This window comes from Tympanuchus pallidicinctus, unplaced genomic scaffold, assembly GCF_026119805.1.
Source record: "Tympanuchus pallidicinctus isolate F22 unplaced genomic scaffold, pur_lepc_1.0 scaffold11, whole genome shotgun sequence".
NCBI lineage: Eukaryota > Metazoa > Chordata > Aves > Galliformes > Phasianidae > Tympanuchus > Tympanuchus pallidicinctus.
In genome coordinates, this window is record NW_026294627.1 from 16,508,041 (window position 1) to 16,523,656 (window position 15,616).

Below are 15,616 nucleotides of genomic sequence, written 5' to 3' on the forward strand. Positions count from 1 at the left end.
ACTGGAGGATAAACAATCCTCTGTCCTACTACATGGTTGATTCCAGTTCTAATTAGTGAATAAAAGTTTGTGATATGCAGAAAGGATTATTTGATGATATCTTTAAAATAAATTCTAAGGTTATAGCAAGGGAGAATGGTATACATAAATTGGTAGTGTTATATGCATTAAGAAGGAAACAGGTACACAGTTTCTCTCTTCATTTTTGGCCAGTGAGAGGATATGAATCTTTTTGAAATGAGAGAGTCACCTCATTTTGTAACAGCAGCTTTTTAATACTTTTTTCTAAGATAATTGATGGTCTATATCCCACTGAGCTCTTAATTCAATAAAAGGAGTGGATTTTTCTCATAGCATTTATTATTGTATGCTTTATAGTATGAAAAATAAAACTACTTCAGCAAAATGTTGTGGAAAACATTGGGTTTACTTGTGTCACTTTCTGTAAATGTTATGTTTTGGAAGCTTTCCCCTTTTCCAAACAGAAGCAATTCTTTATAGAAAGCATGAGTTGTCAAGTTTCTGAAATGCACCATGTTGTACATGTTTAAATACAAAACAACTACTACAATCTTAATAAACTGAAATCCTACCATGAAGTGAAATACAGTATTTCACTGTGGTTCTCAGAGACTTTAACTCAGTTCTCTGAAATAAGATATCTCAGTTTAAGGAAGTGTGTCTTCTGTCCTCAAAGCAGCCTATGAAGTTATGCCTAAGGTGGTCAGAATGAATTTAAACCTGTTTATGAGAATTTTACTGAACATCACAGGGGGGAAATATCTGTTTTAAGCCTAAATAGAAAGTGTGTTTCTACAAGAAAGTATAAATAGCAGTGTTTGAAAGTCAGTTTTTGAAACCTAATGCTGAAAATGCTTGCAGTTTATTTCACTCATTAATACATTTTGATAGCTTAAAATTTAAGTTTGCATTAATTGAAGTTAAATGGAGACAAACGACTAGGTGTATGGGGCAGGTTCTCAATTATAGCAGGCTAAGTTCTAATTCTCTACTTTTCTTATCTTTTCTTTCCACTATGAAACAGAAAGACAAATATTAGTGCAGCAAACTCTTATATTGCAGATGAAAAGGAAAAGTTTAAATGTCTTGTTTCAATGAATTAATTGTCCACTGAGGTGTGTGGTGAATTTTTTATTTGCTTAAGAATGTTACCAAAAGGACACAAAGGCTCACAGCCCCCTGCCTGGACTAAAGGTTCCTGTTTAAGCTGAGACATGGATGAAGTCCTTTCAGCACTACTAGCTGTTGATTATTACCCAGTTAGCTATAAATCTAAATGCTTGCTTTTATCTTCTTTCTTTCTGTAGACATTTTTAAACAGATCTGGTTTAAATATTTACTCAGGAAAAAATGAGTTTGTGAATTGCTAAAGGTGATGTTGAAAGGATTCTATAATGAACAAGTAAAGAGAGTATTAGAGGCCAGGAGAACTGCTATCACCTTTGTTTAAACTTAAAAGGGGAGACAATAACTTGTGTGTCTTAGGATGCCAGAAATTTAAATGCACCATTATGTAGTTATATTCTGCTTAGTTCAGGTAAATAAACTGAAAATACCAATACTATGTATAGGAGAAGCATTTAAACATTAGAAATGAAAGCATGTTTTTTAAATGACTGCTTATGTTCACTTTCTAAACTGAAGTTGTCGCTTTCAGCTGTAGATACTAATTTTCCACTGAACGACAGGTAAGAAATAATATGAACTAGGAACTAGTCAATCCCAGGCAATCACAGGTATAATTTCTGAAATGTAAGATAGCATAGCTTGTCCTAAACTGGACTGCTCAGCAAAGAGTGATGCCCAGGTTTGATGATGGATTATTTTTTTTCTCAGCAACAATTCAGGCTTGTAGAATTCTCCCTTCTGACTGTCTAGACTGGTGTTGTGCTACATCAATGACTACTCTGAAACTGTTCATGAAACTATTCAGTTAGCTAGATTGTGGATCCCTCCATGGTGTTAGAAACAACTACTTTGTTAAGGTTATTTTTTAATCTGATGAGTTTGTTGATACCAAAGCATTTGTGCTGGCACAACTGAAGGAAGGATGTTCAAAAGGCTGGGGTAAGAAGCAGAAGATTTCTCAAAGATCTCACTGCTTTCTTTGAGCAAGTACTGTGTTTTATGCTAGGCTGTATTAGCAAATAAGCAAAAAATGTAACAAACCATACTCTGTTGTCTTTTGGCCACGTGATGGTGGCAGATAAAATAATTGTATTGCTTCAATTTTGATCAGCTTGGCTATGTCAGCTATTCCTACAAGTGTATCATACAATTCAAAATACAGAACTGCATCTGAATATCACCTGACTTCTCTAGCCTCTGAATAAGGCTTCTACTGAGTAGAAGAACCTGTAAACATTTTTTAAACTGTTTGCAAAATCTGGTTCCTACTGCTTTCATGCTACTGTTCCTTTCTGGACCAATCTACAATCAGTGATTGTACTCCTACTCTGTGCAAATACATTATAGAATTTGGTTGTACAAACAAACTGGAATAACTCACAAGATGAAGTTAAAGTTCAGACACTAAGAGTGATTTATAGCAAAGCCAGCATCACATTAGCACCCCTTATACTCTAATGTTAAAACAATAACAACAAAGCATAGTATGTTCTACCCAAGTCAGATTGACATCATGATTTCGTCTGCTTTCTTCTTCATGGCAAAAAACAAGCAGCATTGGGAAGATTAGAGAGCAGGGATACTATTCCATGTAGCTTGGGAAACTAGTCTCTACGTATTACAGGAAGTAAATGCATCATTTGCATCAATGAGGCAGTAATGTTTTGTTGAATAAATCACAGCAGGGAAATATGTACAGTTTGATGGTAACATCATGTGCATTTGAAACAACCCGACAAACAGACGTAAATGTGTTTATATCATGAGCTACATTTTATGTTCATTTCAATGACAGCTTATTTAAATATAACAGCGATTTCATAGTATTGTATAATGGCTTATGTTGGAAGGCATCTTAAAGATCATCTGTAAGTACAGCTCCAAAAGTACTGCCCCATTATGTTCACTAATATCAGAGGCGGATGTTGGTGGTATGGCAGTAGAGGCAGAACCTTCCCACCAGTATTTCTTTACATGTTGCTGCTGTGTGACAGATGGCAGCAGAAGGGGCAGTCTGACAGGATGGTGTCTGATATGGAAGTGCGTATGAAGCAAAGGTGTGGAATTTAATTCCTCCAGGTGGAATAAATTGCACCCATGGACATACACTGATGCTTGCAGAGTATTTATGTAGATCAAGCAGTGAATGTGAGCACAGTGAGGTGGTGGGTCGTGCTTTTCAGCTGTAGTGACAGTGATGTGAAAGCCACTTTCCATAGGGCCAGGCAGATTTTTATGAGCAAGGCATGCAGGCTCATCTTCATTGCTGGCAAAAATGCATAGCTAATGGTGGTGACCCTGTTGAAAAAAGTGTTTTGTGGCTCAGAATTTGCTCTGTCAAATAGTGTTATTTTGCTATTTGTATCTGTTGTAGTTTCCATGAAAATAAATAGTTGCCTCGTAGCAGATTACACAGCTACAATTCTCCTTCTGTGGGCAGGTTTACAACCACAATATCAAGCTGCCCAGAGCCCCATCCAACCTGGCCTTGAGTGCCTCCAGGGATGAGGTGTCTCTGGGTAAGGATTTCTTCCTAACATCTCACCTAAATTTCTTCTCTTTTAGTTTAAAGCCATACCCCCTTGTCCTATCACTATCTAATCCATGTAAAAAGTCAGTCTCCCTCCTACTTATAGGCTCTCCTCAAGTACTTCAGGCTTCAATAAGGTCTCCTCTTTATTTATGAGAAATGCTCCAGCACTCTGTGTTTGTGGCTCTCTTCTTGACCCACTCCAACAGATCTGCATCTTTCTTATGCTGGAGGCCTCAGACCTGGATGCAGATGAAGCCTTGCAAAGATGGAGCAGAAGGGGACAGTCACCTCCCACACCCCCTTCACTGAGGCAAAGAACATGTTGATCACCTCAGCCTTCCCCATGTCTGTTGAAGCCAGTTCTCCCTTCTTATTTCAGAGGGGATACACTCTTTTGGCCGTCTCTTTTCCCAGGCCACTCATCCCTATTTCCACTGCCTGTATTTTCCTTCTTATCGCTCAGTTTGACCAGAAGGTCCTTGTTCAGTCATACTGGTTTTCTGCCTCCTCTTCTTTTCTGCCTCCTCTCTTTTCTTATGCTAGGGAATGGAGAGCCCTTGTTCTATCAGAAAGGCATCCTTAAATTGCTGCCAGCTCTTTTCCATTCCTGTGTCCCCATGGACAGTTTCTCAGGGGTGCTCATCCAGTAATTCCTTAAATAGCCAGAAGTTCACTGTCCTGAAGTTCAGGGTCCTTACTCTTCTGTTGCCAGGCATACGTTTCTCAAGGTTGTGTACTTAACCAGGCCATAGTCATTACAGCCCAGACTGCCTCCAGTCTTCTTTAATGATCTCCCTGTGATGGTTTCTTTAATGATCCCTGTCTGGATGGTTGAAATCTCCTATCAGGGGATAAGAGATAGATAAGAGCCTGTGAGTGTGACCTCTTGTAGCTGAAGCAAGAAGATTTTGTTAAGAGGTTCCCATTGATCAGGTGGCTGTAATAGACCCCAACTACTAGATGCGCTTTATTGATCTGGTGCCTGATTTTAATCCACAAGGTCTCAACCTGAGGCTGTTTCTCAGAGGCAGCCCTTTGCAATCTATCTACTTCATCATATAGAGGGCAACTTCCCAACCCCTCTTGCCCTGCCTTATCTCTTTTAAAAAGCTTCTAGACCTTGATTGTTGTATTCCAGTTGTATGATTCATCCCACCTGGTTTCTCTGATAACAATTAGGTCACTGTTTTCTAATAGCACCACAGTTTCCATGTCCTGCTTATTTTTCATGCTGCATGCACCTCAGCTGGGCTATTGGCCATGTTGTCTTCCTTAAGGAGTCTTCCCAAATTCCTCTGGGACAAATCTGAGGATTTCCCCTGATGTTTCCAAAAGTGACAGTGTTTGCTAGCTCTTCTCAGTCACTCAGAAATACATCCCCTTCCCTCATCAAACCTTGTTTAAAGCTCTGGTGATAAGCCCATCCAGCTTGCTGCCCAGAACATTCCTGCCCCTCATGGTCAGTTGATCTGATGTCAGCATATCTGTTCTCTCAAAGGTACATTTGAGAGCATAATATCCAAAACACTGAGCATGACAGCATCCACACAACCATTCACTCAGTTGATCAATTCTCCTCCTCCTGCCTAGTTCTCAGTCTCCAGATGGGAGGAACAAGAGGGTTACTACCTGTGCTCCAGATCTCTTCCACATCTTCCCAAAATTCTACACTTGAAAACAACCAATTTTTACTTAGATAAGGAATAAAAGTAAAGATTATGGCTTGTTGAGACAAAATGCATGTAACAGATTATAATGAAAACATCATTTTCTTTTATTGTGTCCATACTTTATCCACTTCAATATTTTATTTTACAGACTATTCGTCACTTTTGCTAAGGTTACAAAGCTCCCTACTCAGTTTTGTTCTGCAAAGTTTTTTCTTACTTTACTTCTGTATGTTTGCAGTTTATTCTTCCTGAGAATTAACTGTAAGTGTCCTAACCTACCACTGAATCCTTTAAATCTGAAAGGTACATTGTTTCAATTATGAAATGTGCTGTTTAAGGGCTAAAATCTGATAGTATTTCCTTCTTCCTGGTGGTAAATGCAGCTGATAAAGGAAAAGTAAGATTTGCTATAATCTACTAACTTGGATTTGTAAACTTCCATATGAATTAATGGTTCTGTGTCAGGGTGGAGGCTGATCACAAGCAGCATCCCTCAGGGGTCGGTCTTGGGACTGGTGCTCTTCGACATCTTCATCAAGGACATAGACGATGGCATCAAGTGCACCCTCAGCAAGTTTGTGGATGCCACCAAGCTGAGCAGTGCAGTAGATACATTGGAAGGAAGGGAAGCCATTCAGAGGGATCTGGACAGGCTGGAGAAGTGGGCTCATGTGAACCTAACGAGGTTTAACAAGGCCAAGTACAAAGGGTTGCACTTGGGCTGGGGCAATCCCAGATATCTGTATAAACTGGGGGAAGAACTCCTTGAGTGCAGCCCTGCAGAGAAGGAGTGGGGGATCCTGGTGCACAAGAAGCTTGATGTGAGCAAGCAGTGTGTGCTTGCAGCCTGGAAGGCCAACTGTGTTTTGGACTGCCCTAAAAAAGAGTGGCCAGCAGGAGAGGGAGGTGATTGTCCCCCTCTATTCAGCTCTTGTGAGGCCCCATCTGCAGCACTGCGTCCAGGCCTGGGGCCCCCAGTGCAGGAAGGACGTGGAGCTCTTGGAGCAGGTTCAGAGGAGGGCACTGAGATGATCAGAGGGCTGGAGCACCCCTCCTATGAAGAAAGGTTGAGGGAACTGGGCTTGTTTAGCTTGGAGAAGAGAAGGCTCTGGGGAGACCTCATTTTTGTGGCCTTACAGTACTTGAAGGGAGCTTATAAACAGGAGAGGGAGCAGCTGTTTATGAGAATGGGTATTGATAGGACAAGGGGGAATGGTTTTAAACTGAGACAGGAGAGGTTCAGTTTAGATATCAGGAGGAATTTTTTTCACACAGAGTGTGGTGAGGCACTGGAACAGGTTGCCCAAGGAGGCTGTGGATGCCCCATCCCTGAAGGCATTCAAGGCCAGGCTGGATGTGGCTCTGGGCAGCCTGGTCTGGTGGTTGGCGACCCTGCCCAAATCAGAGGGGGTTGAAACCAGATGATTATTGTGGTCCTTTTCAACCCAGGCCATTCTATTCTATGATTCTATGATTCTATGATTCTATGATTCTATGATTCTATGATTCTATGATTCTATGATTCTATGATTCTATGATTCTATGATTCTATGAATGTAATAGGTATTTGGGATGTACAAGGACTATACTTCAGTGTGGAGTAGCTTATGACAGAAAATGAAAAGTTAGAAATTACAGTCTTCAGGATGGTGATAGAATACTTGATAAAAAGTAATAGAGGTGGCTAGAAGTTTGCTGGCTATCTGTGTGTATTAATTCTTTTACTACACGTGTGTCCATCTTATTTCAGTATTTTTTTGATTTGGTATTACACCATAGCATCTCATAATCTTTTCATCCGTGTTGGCCACTGTGACAGAAAGCAGCTGGAACACTGCATAAACCTTTTACAAAAGAACTGACAGCTAATTTAAGTAAAGGTAATAGCATCACTAGCTTATAAATATCAGTACTGTTTTATTACAAAGCCATTAGCTTTCCATTATCTTATAATTCAATTGTACACTTGAAAAAAAGTAATAAGTCTTCCTGATATTTTCCATATGTGACCTGATGGCAGAGCAATTTATCTTTAGCAAGTCTGAAAGAAATTTTACTAGGTGTTTCAGAAAGATGAGAATTGCTATTCATGTCTTGTAAAATTTTATCACAATGTTTCTTTCACTCATCATCGATCAAAACGAGTTAACCTAGAATGCCTAAATACTTCCATCTTCTTGGCATTGATAATTGCAGAGGTTCTGACCCACTGGGGAAAGATTCACACACATCTTAGCCAAACAGCTCTTTTTCCTATTTTGAAATCAGTTTGCCTCCTGGGTTTTTTCTCCTGAAACAAAAAGTTGCGAACAAAGAGGAGGCAGATTCTTCCTTTCTCTAGTAAAAGAGGCATTACTGCTAAAATCAGTTATAATAATTCTGAAACATTACTCTACAGAGAGGAAAATGCAGATTCATTGCACAGCTTTATTATTTTCCCAAACTCCCCTTGCCTGGATCAGGTAATGTTTTTTTTTTATCCCTGTCCCCATCCCCCTTCCCTTCCTTTCCCTTCCCTTCCCTCCCCTTCCCTCCCCTTCCTTTCCCTTTTTTTTTTTTTGGTGTATGCAATCCTAACCTGTTTTTTTAACTCATATTGTTTATAACTTTATTTTCTGTGCCTGTGTCTATAGAAGCATTCTGTTATGTAGCTGTTTATCATTAAATAGGTACTACAGATAGTAGATATCTGGGCAGAAATAGAAGTTTCCCTCATTTCTGCCCATTTATCTTCATGCCAAATGTATATTTTTAACTGAATTCAATTCTTTATCCCAATTAAAGTAATACAATTCATAATCATAATATGGATGATCCTGAACACTTTCTGCAAGCACTGGATACAGGGGTGCCCACTGTGCACTTAAGGTCATGTTCCTGAGAACAGAAAATTTCTTTAATTGCTTCTAATAGTTAACTATTTGGAGCATACTGAAACGTACTGATAGTGTTGCCAGTGGTCTATAGGAGTGACAACTGTTGTTTTTCTTGCCTGGCTGAAATATAATTTCAGATTTATAGAGTCAAGTATTATCACACACATCATATTTTAGAGATGCCATTTCTCAAGAAACATAATGTTAGAATTATCTTCTTCAGTCTGTTGTTCTAATTGAGCACAATATACACAGTAGCATCATTTATTATACCTTTTAAAAACTCTTGACCCCAACGGCCAATATCTGTCCACCCTGATAGGGCAACAGAGGCCTCAGAGGAGTAATTTTCTGTTTTTATTCCAGTGGATGATCTAATAGTGAAGAGGGAGCTGTGTTATTGCCCTCACTGAGAAGGCTGTAACATAAGCTTCTGCCATATTCTTTATCAGCAGAAAATCTATTGAGAGGAAAGTAAAGTTTTTAAAAATAATAATTTCCAAGCATCTTGAAGAATACCTGTTTGTTATAGTTGTGGAAGGAAATGAGAACATGTGGACAACAAAGTTTGAAATCTTAAATAAGAAAGAAACAGTCTATATACGATCTCTTATAGGTTATATTAGCAGTACCTACTTAGGAAGCTGTTAGCAACATAGTTATTAAATGATTTCCAGAATGAATGGACGTGATATGAATGGCTTTCATTATACAAATGGAAATCATAGAATAAATTAGGAGTGGAATGTTGTTTTGCTGCACTGTTGATTCATAATCTCTGAAAATGCAACTTATAAAATATGATCATAATTCAATAATGTTTTAAGTGGATTGTGTCAAGTTAAGTGGTGTTTGACCAAGCCGGATTGCACTGAAACACACTGCCCTTCTAGTTACAGTGTAGGAATTTCACTAATCATCTGTAATCCAATTTTATCTACTACAGCATGTATTAATGTACTTAAGAAAGTTCAATGTATTCTTTTTGAGAATACACACCTCATTTCTTACTATTTGGTGAAAAATAAATAACTTGAGATTAAAATCAGAAGGTGACATTTTTAAAATCATTACATTCTGTTACTTTGTTAATTCACACCACAAGCTCATGCAAATGTTAACAAAAGCTTACATATGTGGTGCTCATCTGGCATTATATCTATATTGAATCAATATATGCTAACATATAGAGCAGAATCTGAGATTTTCCTATCTTTCTTCTAACTCACAGATGGTAACTCTATCTGTTAATCCCAGTGGAAGTTTCATTTTGAAATACAAAACTTCTTTTGAGCTTGTGTGTCCCTCCCCACAGATGTCTGGAGCCTTGATGTGTTTCTTTCATGATTCTTTTTAAATCAGGGACTGAAGCATTGCTGGTGAACAGTGAAGTTAGAGATTCATTGCCTGGTAATGCAGTGAATCCTTAAAATATGCATCTTCAGAGCATAATAACAAGAAAATCGAGAGTGACCAAAATACTTAGTTCTGCATATTTCTGGACAGTAAAAATTTGTTGTGGAGATCTCATTTCATTAGGTTAAGAAAACTATTTAGTGTATAGGATGAAGAGCTTTGTAGTTGTAGTATTTGCTTCTAGTTTGTTCAAATAAAATAAATAAAGCAGCTTGTAATTATATTTAGTTTTGTTCCTTGACAATGTTAAGTACAGTTACAAAACAGAATTCTCATCTTAACTGCAGAGTATGAGAATTTCAATATGTTTTTTCAAACCAGTTTACCATACTTTTGTTTCTAGTAGTAACTTGTGCAACCTTTCATCTTATGAGTCAATCCTATAATTAGTATCCTTCTTTGCCAGAGGCATACTGAATGTTTGTTTTAGGTGCAGAATGTCTGCAAGAAATTTAACTTAATCATTACTTTTTAATGTAAGAGCTGGTTAGCTCAATTATACTAGATTAAAGTGAACTTGAAATTCCTGAGTTAGAGAAGAGGCTAATCGTTGACCTGCACTGAATAAGTACTATTTCTTTTTTTTACATGTGTGTACAATGTGGCTAGTCTTTTAGTCCAGTCTCGCAATAGCTAAAAGTAATTGTCTGCTCATTGCATAGAGTGAATTTGCAAAGTTCTGATTCAACTTGGCCATTTTTGTTGATCAAATTTTTTTTGCAGTATTGCATGCATGGTGGAAAAAGTGAAAAATATTTTTTTCAGTTAACTTTTGCTTGTTTTGTGTTTGAGAACAGTTTGAAAATACAGTTACACCTTTCCAATAACTTTCTCTTGGGTTTTTTGTCATGTTCTAATTACAGAAGTATAAGATTACTTTAAATATATTTATTTAATATCATGCTTCTAAGCTATATTCAAACTGAAAATATTAGCTTCATTTTCTCTCATAAAACAAACCCAGCTAATTCTGGAAATGCTTGCAATAAGATCAACCCAGCAGCACTGAGTTTTGTTGCCTTCCATATAAATACATGGTGATTGCTGTGCCTTTTGGCTGCACAGCCTTGAAACTGTGACTGACACAAACATAAAATGCTCCTAAAGAAATGCTTGATAGTGTGTTGTGATTTTTTTACTCTTATCCTACTTTGTGCTGGTACTTGGCTTGACTCAAAAATATATGGGCTGTGTTCCTCCTGTAGAAGGTAAAAAGAAGGTAAAACAAAATAAAAACAAAGGAACAAAACCATTAGAGAGCAGGGAATCCATGCAGGCTGCAACTTTCAATATTTGCCAACTGTCTATTAAGAAAATCATCAAAAAGTGTAACAGCACTGAAGCACCTAGAAGAAATCACAGGCTTGGAGGACTAGAATGTACTGGAAATAGAGTAGGATGCAGTAGCCTTAGAATAAGAGTGATGCACTAAGGGCCTTATCAGTGATGATTCATTATGAAGTAACATCTTATGAGCTGGAAAGACCTGGTGTTCCCACTGATCAGTGGTATGATTCCAGTATTTCTCTACTTCCCTTTAGCTTTTCTAGTGATAGGCCTTTCACAAATCTCGCTCTTACTGGTTCACTTCTGCAGAAGCAGTACCCTGCCAACCACCTCTTTTACAAAGGTCATAGAGGCAATCCTACATGTTATTTTGGGCAGTGATTTGTGTCTTTGTCTGAGATACAGACCGTGACTATTTCTGAAAAAGATAATCTCTTTTTTTAAATAAAAGGTTGCATCCACGAGTTTTAATGATGATCCATTCAAGTCCAGTAGTTTGTGTGTGTGTATATAAGTATGCATATATGAACTTAAATTATATGTGCATGCTATTGAATGTACATATATTTTTACTTACCATATGTGTTTGTGGAAATTTAGGATGGAATTTGTGCACCCCCATTAGGCATATAAAAGCTCATGCTTAACACTGAAGTTGTCAGCCCCATCTTCCACTGATAATCAGTGGAGAGTTAAGTACCCCAAGAGTTCAGGAAAGATGGATAAGTTAAGCTTCTATAACTAATGTGAAGTAGACTTTCAAGCCTGTGATCCCACAAAGTTGTTTCAGAAAAAAATAAGCACTTATCTGGAGATTTCTTTTTCTAGCTGTGTTTTATAAAAAGACACTAAAGTGAGTAGCTTTGACTTTGTCTCTATACTTCCCAAGTTAGAGTTTATTTCAATGAGTTGCCAGTGTCAGATTAGATGAAAGAAACATTGTCCAGCTTCCTTATACCTGATGTTCCTCTTACCCTTCTACTTTTTCCTTTTTAAGGAGGAAAATAGTTTTTTAGATTAAAAACTTTTTCATTCCTTCTTAATAAACTTAGCTATCATCACCAAACTGCAGAGAACTCTCAGGTGACCCACGGAGATATAGATGTTTGCTTTGATCAGATGAATCCAATAGAGGTTGACCTTTCAAAGAAGATAGCCTTTCACTGTATCTTCTATATTCTTTGACTAATTCCTTCTGAATTCTATTAAGGAAAGGAGAAGTTATATGTCAGATTAGGTAAAATGGCAAAGTTAGGAGCTTGTACTCAGCAGCCTTTTGTTCTGCGTGGCTTTGCTATATCCTCAAAGCTTTAAGTAGTAAATTAAAACTGCTTTATATAAGCCATTATTATTTCAGACTTCAAAGCTACATCTTTTTCATCTGCACTGTATTCTTGTGCATGCATAACGTTGCACAATAGGTAACTTTTGTTGCAGTAAACAATGAAATTTACTTTGAGATATGCAGTATTAAAGGAAGATGGTCACAAATGTCCAGCTTCTAGAGGTGTTTAGGGTTTATGTTAGAAAACTATGAAAAAATTGTATTTAATACCATGTATTTCGGATCACATGCATTTAACTTTTTTTTAAATCTGAAAGTTGCAAAATTGAACATAAAACAAGTTAAAAAATACCAGTAGTGTTGGTTCTGCAGCTCTTAACTTCCACTGTAGTTCAGAATGGTAATTCATCCCAGTTGTGTACAAGAGCTATGAAACAGTCTTAATTATTTAAATGCTCAGTTTTCCACAGTAAAAACATGTTTTCCCCACCAATACATGAAAGTAGCTAGTAATGATGTTTTTTAAAAATAAAAATGAAAAATCAGATGTAGTTGCCTTGCCTTGATCCCTTTTTCTAAACTAGTGATATTCTAATGTAATTATAAACAGGAAAAACTTTTGGTTCACTAACCTGATTATGGTTTTCTTAACTTTCTTACATTTCACAAACACATTTCTTGTGGCTGTTGGCTGCCCTTAGAAAGGTGCTTACTGCTTCTCCTGAAGTTTTACAGCTGGCCAAATTCAGTTAGAGAGATGAAATAATCTTCTACTCACAACAGTTTATAACTTAGTTTCTAGAATACTCTCTGAGGAGGCTGCAGAGGATGGAGCTGAACTTCAATCTCATGCGTCTTGGAAAAGAGCTCTTAAGCTTTTACTTGAAAGGAGAAACCCCATCACTACTTCCTCTTCCACAGACTAATCTGAAAAAGGTTACAAGCCTTGTTTGTGACTTTCCCCCCATCCTCTTATTTTAAAGTAAGATCACAGATCTTTATTTTCAGCAGTTTTAAGAGAATATTTTCCTGGAAAAGCTGGCAGCCCGTGGCTTGGACAGGTACACTCTTTGCTGGGTAAAGAACTGGTGGAGGGCTGGGCCCAGAGAGTGGTGGTCACTCTGGAGTTAAATCCAGCCAGCAGCCAGTCATGAGTGGTGTTCCCCAGAGTTCAGTACTGGGGTGTGTTCTTTTTCATATCTGTATTGATGACCTGGACAAGGAGACTGAGTGCACCCTCAGTACGTTTGCAGATTATGCCAACCTGGGAGGATCTGCCTGGGGGTAGGAAGGTCCTTCAGAGGGATCTGGGCAGGCTGGATCACTGGGCTGAGACCCAGGGGGTGAAGTTCAACAAGACCAAATGGCAGGTCCTGCACTTTGGCCACAACAATCCCGTGCAACGCTACAGGCTTAGGGCAGTGTGGCTGGAAGACTGTGTGGGAGAAACGGGCCTGGGGCTGTTTGTCAATGTTTGGCTGAACGTGACCCAGCCATGTCCTGGGGACCAAGGAAGCCAATGGCATCCTGGATCACATCAGAAATTGTATTGAATTGTATTGTCAGGAGGAACAGGGAGGTGATGGTTCCACTCTATTCAGCTCAGACCACTGTGTTCAGTTTCGCACCTCTCACTACAGGAAAGACATCAAGGCCCTGGAGCATGCCTGCAGAAGAACAACAAAACTGGTGAGGGGTCTGGAGCACAATTCTTAAGAGGAGAAACTGAGCAAAGTGGAATTTTTCAGTCTGTAGAAGAGGAGGCTCAGGGACTCCATGTCATTCTCTACAACAACCTGAAAGGAGGTTGTGGTGAAGTGGGGGTCAACCTCTCCTCCCGCTTAACTAGTGGTAGGATGAGAAAGAATGGCCTGAAAGAATGGTCAGGCACTGAACAGGCTGCCCAGGGAGGCAATGGAGTCTTCGTCGCTGGAGGTTTTCAAGGAACATTTAGGTGCTGTTCTGAGGGACATGGTTTAGTGGGGAAATACTGATGGTACGAGGACGGTCGATCTAGATGATCTTGGAGGTCTTTTCCAGCCTTGGTGGAACCAGAATTTTACTGAATTTTCTTATCGCTGCTAGAACTCTAAGGTTTCTGGACTAAATATTATTCAGCCAATCCAGCAACCTCCATTTTTGTCCAAGTGAGCAAACGAGCCTGAAAATAATTTGATATTCAAATACAGCAGGTCAGCTATACATCATTTAGGCAGTTTTTTGAATGGGTAGGTTGCATTGGCAAAAGCTATAATTTGCTTATGACTGAAGATGGTCACAGTATACCCTGTGATTCTAATGCCACAATAGGCATCCAGTCAGCAGACAGAAGTCAGAAAGCTGAATACTTTTATTATCTTCAATATTTACCAAATATTTTCAAATTAAGCAATTTTTTTCTAATTGGATCAGAGGGAAACAGAAACTTCTGTGACTAATCTGCGATTCACTGTTCATAAGGAACTGACATTGTTCCTTTACACTTCTGATTATTCAAACCAGTTAATCTCTGTTAGCTAAAGACACAACCTTCATTATTTTTACATACAAACAAGCATGCAATTGTCATTTAACTAGTGAATATATGATCCAATGGGTGGAACACCTCCCTGTGAGGACAGACTGAGAGAGCTGGGGTGCTTCAGCCTGGAGAAGCGGAGGCTCCAGGGAGACCTGAGAGCAATGTTTCAATATCTGAGAGGGGACTTTAAGAATGAAGGGGGCAAACTCTTCAACAGGGTCTGTTGTGATAGGACAAGGGGAAGTGGTTGAAACTAAATGAGTGGAGATCTCTGTTGGACATAAGGAAGAAGTTTTTTTATAATAAGGTTGATGAGGTACATGTTGTCCAGAGAGATGGTGGATGCCCCATCCCTGCAGACATTCCAGGTCAGGCTGGACAGGGCTGTGAGCAACCTGATCTAGGTGTAGGTGTCCCTGCCATTGTAGGGGAGTTAGACTAGACAACCTGTAACACTCCCTTCCAATTCAGATGATTCTATGATTAAATTCTAAAGAACGTGTGGTCTTTGTCTCCTGTTTCAGGAATCGTGTTACGACAATAGCTGCCCATTTGAAAATACTGTTTCTGTAAACAGCACATACTCTTGGTCTGCTTGTGTGAACAATAACTTTCATAAGAATTTTGGAACTGAGAACCATTTCTCTCATCTTTTTGTATGAGTGAGAAGAGAACGATATGTTTCAAGAAGAAGTCCATCCCCTTTTGGCACTCTGGGACATCTAGATTCACAGAATTATCATCATCTGCTAGTATTTTCTTAGGAGGAAGTGTTTTAGCAGCAGGATTTTGTGAGAAAGCACATAGCTTGTAATCTAAGAATATAGGGATATATATAGAATAATAGAAAATTTGGCTATTCCACAGAAAGAGAAAGCT

At 38.6% G+C, this 15,616-nt stretch overlaps 1 protein-coding gene across 5 annotated transcripts in view; it reads left to right on the top strand.

Annotated features, from left to right (window-relative positions):
- TNFRSF19 (TNF receptor superfamily member 19) overlaps positions 1 to 15,616 on the top strand; it is a 501,102-nt gene that overhangs the window by 25,723 nt on the left and 459,763 nt on the right. The gene's annotated exons all lie outside the window — the stretch shown is intronic.